Source organism: Varroa jacobsoni, unplaced genomic scaffold (genome assembly GCF_002532875.2).
Source record: "Varroa jacobsoni isolate VJ856 unplaced genomic scaffold, vjacob_1.0 scaffold_1404, whole genome shotgun sequence".
Taxonomy (NCBI): Eukaryota; Metazoa; Arthropoda; class Arachnida; order Mesostigmata; family Varroidae; genus Varroa; species Varroa jacobsoni.
In genome coordinates this window covers 111719-118517 of record NW_019214306.1, presented here as the reverse complement: position 1 = coordinate 118517, position 6799 = coordinate 111719, and the positions used below count along the sequence as shown (strand labels likewise).

Here is a 6799-nt window from a genome sequence, read left to right as displayed (position 1 = left end):
CATCCTGAGGATCAAGCAGCTGTATGGGACGGATGCTAGCACGTAACTAAAAACGTAAATAAACTTGTTGCCTGGGACGCTTTGTTTAAGCGTCTCACGCGACAAATTGAAAAGGAAGAGCTGGCTCGACTATAATTAAGTAGATGCGTGGCTGTACGAATGCGCAGATTATAATTAGAACCGATCAGTCTAGAATAGAACGATCAGGTCTATAGCGCACACGTGAAGTTCCGGCGGAAGACTTCATAGGCCCGTTCTGAATCGTCGGCTAGGGGAAGAGAGCCTGGAAGGTAAATGCAAAGATAACATTGAATATGTTACAGTAATGCAAGGAAGATACAAGACTTACCTGATTTGGTCGGCATAAATATTCCTTCAGTAGATGGCAATCTGGATATGAAATTCATACCCAATCAGTAAGTATCAGAAAACTTACAATAAAGATAGGAAAAATAAATTTATAATGAAACTAATATAATTTATAAGAAAAAGGGAACGGTACATATTCAAGCAAGGCACATACAGATTTTAGCACAGGCATAAACTTACCATATTCTTAAAATAGACTATTTATTATTAGTCCTACCCGAGCTAATAATAAAATGTGAAACAAATGCAAACCTCAGTAAAACTGAGGGAGAACTGCGGCATTCGGGATGAATAGGTCGCGAACCACCTTTGCCTATACAATTTGAATCCATAGCTTACACCGGGTGTCTTATAGAGCAATACAGTGATATATGCAAAATTGATGCCATAGCAGGGCAAAATTGCAAAATGAGCCCCTATTTAAATTTGGCTAGTGTGTAGAAGGAAAAAAAGACTTGATAATATAACTTCATAGAGCTAGTGCGCTCACAGCAGGTGCTGCGAAAGGACCGATGGGACTAAACCACCTAAACTCGCTTCCTGTTTTCGATGCATTTTCAACCATAACAAAAAAAAACCCTCCGGGAGCCATAATGAAAATCTGGAAAGCTCAAAATAATCGATGCTGGCTCATTAAAATTGGTTGGGTCGGCCATATGCTGACGCTCACAGCAATATAAAATGCCTTACAGCACAGCAACGGAAAACGATTTATACAGGGGTAGCGTAAAAAAAACTAGCTTCAAGTCGGTACAACTATAAAAAACAGAAAAGTAGTTAATCTGCATTTAAGCACGAGTAACTGTATGTTTGTGATGTTGCAATTGTCATTAGATGAAGTATTACTGCTTCATTTTTAGCGTGAAATAGATCTAGCAATAGTTACGTCTCGAAAATCGTTCTTTGAATAAAAACGTTTCGTCCTATTTTGATAATTTTTGTATATCATTATTTGAAAAAGTGCTTTATTTAGAACGGCCTAGTGTCTGCTTCGTTCAACGTGAATGATACAATCCTTGCGAGACTGCGGCAGTTTTTATCGATTGATAAGCTGTTAAAGAATACAAACTCTATGACTTGTAATTTTTGTTTGGACGATTCCGCATTGGCAAGGCAAACTATCCACCTAGGGTAACAATGTGTTTGTGTCTGCAAAGATAGAAACATGGCTGGCTGTTTGACGTTGCGTAACGAGAAAAGTGCTATTCCCAGACGAGGAAAAGGCGATCGCAGGTGACCTCTTGGTTGGGTAACGAAAGGTAAGAAATTTTGTGTAAATGCACCTACACCTTTAGAGGATTGCTGAAGTGATATATAGTTAACGTGCACAAAAAAGCGAAAGGTTTTTGTTGCGAAGTCCACCCATAGTTTTCACAAGGGTTAAAATAGAAGTGTGAGCCACTGGGGGAAGCGAAGAACGCACTAAAAATAAGAAAATACCCTGGTAGGGCAAAGCTGAAAATCGACAATAGTAAAAAGTTGGTAAGTATCAATGCATGGAAGCTTCCCGTTGCAGTATCTGTCGTACCGTAAATCAAATTACCCGGTACTTGAATGGTTAAACCTTCATTGGAGAACGAAGCTACATGCAATAGACGTGAGATGAGACACAGATAGGCGGAATATCAAATTTTCTTGATTCGTCTTTCTCTGAAACTATTCTTTAGTTTGCATAATACAACTGTCAAACCTATCGTTTGTGCGTAAATATATTTAAAAGAAAAATAATACTATCACACAATAATAAAAATAATAATCCCGAAATCCTGAGAGCTCGACCCCAGTCGATGCTGTGTGATACATAAATAGAACTCAATTCCGACTCAATATATCCAAAAACAAAGCTCTGATATGTACTGTTTGCTTGAAATAGTGCATTGACATTGTCTTTTTTATTTACTTTTTTTTTTATTACTAAATTATTTGTCCCTTTTAGGCCCTCAGGTCACACGTTTAAATTGGGATGTTGCCCGCTGATTCACTATTTTAACTTCTGCAGAATCGGAATCGTTGACCCTACGTACCAAATGGCGGACATTTTCAGGATGCCAGGAGTCCCAGTACCAAGAAAAACTTCGTTGGGCCACAGATAGTAACTGTGGATAAAAAATATTTGTAGAAGTCCAGAAGCTTAATCTTGAATCTACGAATTATTGCTCTTTCCGGAAAAACTATAAAGTTGACGACAGACCGAAGGAAATTGACATGAAGCGCTGACCGAAGACTCTGACATTAATTAAATCTCTGCTTTCAAAACGATTTTTTTGTGGAGGTAATTACTCCTCGCAATTCACTTCAGCAAGAAAAACTCGCTGAAGGAACGCATAAGAAGCTATAGGGCTCTAAATGACACTTGTGAATGCTTTCGAATTGTGGCTTTCTGGAAATGATCGTTCAAGTGGAAAACCTTACTCCAAAGCAGCACCTTCATCCAACCCCTCACCCGAGTAGGAAGAATTAGTACAACGGTTGGTACATAAATATCTCCGGTTTGTAAAAGTTTGCCAGGGGCTAAAAGCTTAGACGACAATTTGTGTCGATTTCCACTTGCCGCATGAAACGCTATCCTGCAGTAGTCCTATAAACTTCCTTTGTTTTTCATTTTGTATTCAATCAAAGATGCAAGATCTGCGCCAGCTTCTTAGAAGTAACTGAAGGTTCCTTAAAACAAGACCTTCGAGAGCTTCGCGAGCTTCTTTTGCCCTAAAAGGACCCGAAATAATACGGCGATGCAATATAACGGATAAAGTAGGCCTAACGAAAGCTAGCAGACGACAATGTGCACCAGTAAAGCACGCAATAACGTCTTGCGACAGCGCTATCACAGCAACTCATTGTACTAAACAAAAGCTGAAGAACGCACATCTTCACCCCGCACAAGAGAGCTACGGAAAGTATTTATAGATCACAAAGGAACCTAGTCTGCAAAAATGTGACAGTGTCAGAGTCAGTGCTTTTATAGGAAGTTCTAGATTTTCGAACTTAACCTGGGTTTAGGCGAATTGAAACCATGGCATCCGTCTGCATCACGCTTAGAACGAAAAATTGCTCTATCAGGCATCCTGCGGTACACGACCTAATTAAGTTTTTGCTAATCACAAATTGAGCCAATTGAACTTATTCTACATAGACTTGGCATTAGTAGTACTACTCATATACCTCCAGCTCCTGTGGACACGATGCTGGAACCTAACGCGTCTATTAAGCTTGACGTCAACAATGCATTAAAAACCATTTTATATATCTGGCGTCGTCCTGAAAGATTAGCTTGTTCTAGTGGGCCTATCCGTCTTCATGCATTTTTCCGTAATCATTCATCTATTGGTACATAATTTAATAGCTTATATAATAAACCATCCAATGTGAATATATTGCGGATATGGATCGCTTAAACGAAGAGTAGCTTTGGCAAATAAAGCAACATTTTTAAATATAGGGCCGATAAGACTCATTATACCTGAGTTGGTCCACATTCCATCCAAGTCGAAATTTACATTTTCCTTTTTTCTGCATTGCGACGCCCTCTATTAATACCATCCAGACGAAGAGTCGTCTAGCGAATAAACAGAAAAATTAAAGTATCAAAGAGCATTTCTTGTCCAGGATATGATTTTTACATACACTGGCACAAGTGTACATCATTTTAGCATTCGTCTGCTCTCTCTCTCTCGCGCTTTCGTTAAATTGTACTCTGTTGCAGAACAGTGTCAGCGCCTTTCCGGGTCACCCCTGCTATCTTTTTTCTTTCCCCCTCCTACTCTCAGAAGCGTTGTCATTTCATCAGCGTGCATTCTGCCATGTCGTACCATCCTATTTTTGTTTTCATTTTGTGTGTTGTTCGAATTACTACAATGAGAAGGCATGTCACAGCAAAAGCAAGCATCGTAATCGATAGTATACTATAGATCCGCATGTGTGTGGCCTATGCTAGGCTACCTATGATAGTGGTTTAGCTGCAAAAACAAACCAGCCAATAGCCAGCTGAAAGCACTAGCGCTACGGACTGATATGCCGTTCATTCACATCCGGTCCCTGAGGCACAATACAGCCCCCACCACTCCTCTGTCAATTCATCGGCATGGAACAGGAACCGATTTCGAGGTTGGTGCGCGGCCCGAAGAATCAGATGTGGTGCGAAGGTGCAGAGCCCGACTAGGTTAGTGCCACCGTTGAAGGCACCATCTGGCTTATGGTGCTTCGTTATTTCAAGTAAGCACTGAACGATAGGATGGTGCATTGCGATAGTAGCTTCGCCTGCTGGCGCCCATCGTATCACTGCAAGAGCTTCTCTAAAAGAGAAATGACTACGGATAAACAAAGATGGGCAGGCGCATGTGTCATCGTACTCGTCCGGGTGCAAGCTTCCATATCTCTGCGAAGGTGAAGATGCTAGGTCCACATGATGTACATGGCGATCGCAGGTACAACTTAACTGCAACGTATAGTCGTATACGGCTACAAGTAGTGCAACAAAGCCACATCATCTAGTCAGATAGAAGGGATATCCATAGATACACTATGCTACCAGTTATGCGCATCCCTATACATGCGTGATCAGGGTTCTTATTGAGGGGATATGTGTGTGAAGACAGAGTGAAGTAAGTTGAATTTTACCATAATTCTACACAGATGGGATGCGCAAGCGGGAGAGGATTTTAGACATCGAGGTGGACCCACTAGCAGCGTACCACTGCAGCACGCGAATAGCGAACTTTGTACCAATAAAGACCTGTTCGTTCTATAGATCGTCGTCAGGGTTATGTAGTTAATGTAGTTATAGGATTTAAGTTAATGTAGCAATAGGACTGGACTGATATTTTTGTCCATGCTTTCTATTTTAGAAATCTTCAGCATGCTGGTTCTTCATTTTTCGGAAAAAGGATGAATATAGGAGTGACGTTAACGTATCTCATATGTGAACCGAGCTTATTATACGACCAGTAGAATCTCGATCGATATGGTCACTGATGATCTAAATGCTGCGTTTTGAGTGTATGAGCTATGTAAAACAACGAGTTGGTGGAGCATTCTGGTGCCGTCAATGAAAATCACAGCGATTTTCGCAATAGATACATGCACATACATCTTTCAAACAGTTACCTTTTACCGCCTATACTACCTGTACTGGCCTATGGGCAACCGTGAGCTCAAATATACATGTACATTCTTTTTTTCGGCAAAATTGCCATAGCTAGATTTAAAGGCGTCTTTGGCGCTATCCGTCGCGACCCTTTATACATTTGATATGATCCATATTTTTTTTAACTTTAACCCTACGTAGAAGCATAGCATTCGCATTAGGGGCTTCAATGTGAATTTAGGTAGTCATAAATGAAATCCATAAATTCATAATGTAAGTAAAAAGCTAGTACAACTTATCTCCAAATTTGACAATGAACCAAATTGTACAGCTGAACTATAAGAATTAGTAGTTAAAATTAATACTATAAGAAGAGGAATTCGTCTAAAAATTGTATAGATAACCATGTATATAGTTGCTTCAAGAAGTTTCTTAAGAAATAATATTGGTAGACTCCAGCGCCTTTTATGTACTGCACCTTTTTAATCTAATCATGATTACGGCGCAATGCTACGATATAGTTTTGTCTTAAGTTGCTTTATTGATAGGCTTCAATCGACCTTGAAACCTGTACGCCCCGCACTGTATGACGGTGTCGAGTAGAGAGTCCTTTCACTAAAAAAAAAAAAAAAAAGAATAAATGACTTCCACGTCTGTTTTTTTATTTAGTGATTTAGAAAATCATGTAGACCTTCTAAGAAATGCCCATCTTTGACCCTAGCTTACCGGCGATTCGCGGAAGCAGGACATATTCGTTCATAAAGTCATCTTTAAATGAAGTAAAAATCTTCAGAGTGAGCGTGTGTTGTGAACGATTCCTTCGTACCGAACTAATGACAACATAACGCTTATGAATAATGTTGACTCACTATTCTCCAATTGTTGATAAAATAATATATAATTTTATCTTCATTTACATAATCACGTAGTTATCGTCACATTGTTACTTCAGTGACTGAGGAATCATCATTTATTATGTTAGGGATCTGTCTGCGGGACGCTGAGGATTTGCCATCCTTAACACAATGCTGTTCGTCAAACGCCCCAAACCAATACCCGATCATATATCAGCACGTAAATTTAAGTTTCCATTTTCTACTTCATTTATCTCTATCCACAGCCAAGTAAGTTCAGGACGGCCGTCGTCACAGCCAACTATATTTTTTGACAGGGCGTAACCTGTTACCTTACACATGTATGTGAACGACCTCATCTATGCTCAGCAATGTGTACATCTGCCGCCTTTAGGGAACAATCACAATTCATATGGGCTCACCCCACGCTTTCGAATAATTCGAAGTACGACAAGCACGAGCCGGGCTTGGGACTGTCCCAATCACTGGTTTCAGA

General features: G+C 40.0%; 1 long non-coding RNA gene across 1 annotated transcript; it reads left to right on the top strand.

Annotated features, from left to right (window-relative positions):
- Positions 1–1479: 1479 nt before the first annotated feature.
- Positions 1480–3609, top strand: LOC147752213 (uncharacterized). The gene is made up of 2 exons (XR_015314669.1): positions 1480–1628; positions 2306–3609. It is a non-coding gene; the product is annotated as an uncharacterized LOC147752213 (long non-coding RNA).
- Positions 3610–6799: the final 3190 nt, after the last annotated feature.